This window comes from Peromyscus eremicus, chromosome 1, assembly GCF_949786415.1.
Source record: "Peromyscus eremicus chromosome 1, PerEre_H2_v1, whole genome shotgun sequence".
NCBI lineage: Eukaryota > Metazoa > Chordata > Mammalia > Rodentia > Cricetidae > Peromyscus > Peromyscus eremicus.
Window position 1 is genome coordinate 132,704,988 of NC_081416.1, and position 1,137 is coordinate 132,706,124.

Consider the following 1,137-nt stretch of genomic DNA (forward strand, 5'->3'; position numbering starts at 1 on the left):
TGAAAACCAACTTCACAGGAAGAAGCTTTCGTGTGCTGGCTGGTTTGATGGCAAATTGACACAAACTGGACTGACTCATCAGAGAGGAGGGAGCCTCAATGAAGAAAATGCCTCCAGAAGATCTGGCTGCCCACAACCTTGTAGGGGCTTTTCTTGATTAGTGATTAATGAGGGAGGGCTCAGCCCATGGTGGGTGGTGCCATCCCTGGGATGGCGGTCCTGGGTTCTATAAGAAAGCTGCTGAGTAAGCCATGAAGAGGAAGCCAGTAAGCAGCACCCCTCCCCCCATGGCCTCTGCATCAGCTCCTGCCCCCAGGTTCCTGCCCTATTGAGTGCCTGTCCTGACTTCCTTTAGTGATGGACTACAATATGGAAGTGTAAGCCACATAGACCCCTTCCTCCTCAATTTGTTTTGGTCATGGTGTTTATCACAGCACTAGAACCCTAACTACCACTCCATCGTGCCGAGCCTGCTGAAAGTCTCTGTGAGCAAGACCCACCCTCCCGAACTGCAGAAATGTATGGACAAGAAGTTATCATTGAAGTTAAATGGTGGCAGACATGTACAAGGAATACTATGGGCCTTTGATCCCTTTATGAATCTTGTGATTGATGAGTGTGTGGGGATGGCAACTAGTGGGTAACAGAACAGCATCAACATGGTCATACGAGGAAACAGCATCATCATGTTAGAAGCCTTGGAAAGAGTCTAAACACTGGCTTTCCAGCAGAGGCATGCACATCCCTACCCAAAGGACTGTTTGACTGTGGTGTAGAATTGGGTCATGTACATTTTCATATAAAACTTGGCTAAATAAACTTTTGTGATACTCAGAAAAAAAAAAACAATAAAGAAAAAGAAACTCTAACTAGTACAGTTCACTTAGTTTCATAGTCTCAGAGGCTGCAGCCTGTGGGTACTTGGTCCTGCTGTTTCTGGGCCAGTGGCAAAGCAGAACATCAGAGTGGAAGTGTGTGGTACCGGGTACCTCCTAGCTCTTTGTGTCTGGGAAACAGGAGGTGGAAGAGAACGAGCTTGGGTCCCAAAGTTCCCTGCACGGGTACACTCCTGATGACCTAACTTCCTCTAGCTAGGCCCCGCCTCCCGAACGGCCACCACCCTCCTTCCCATAGTGC

General features: G+C 48.4%; 1 pseudogene; it reads left to right on the plus strand.

The window, feature by feature from the left end:
• Window positions 1-491: 491 nt before the first annotated feature.
• On the plus strand, window positions 492-713 carry LOC131919255 (small nuclear ribonucleoprotein G-like; annotated as a pseudogene).
• The last annotated feature ends 424 nt before the right edge of the window (window positions 714-1,137 follow it).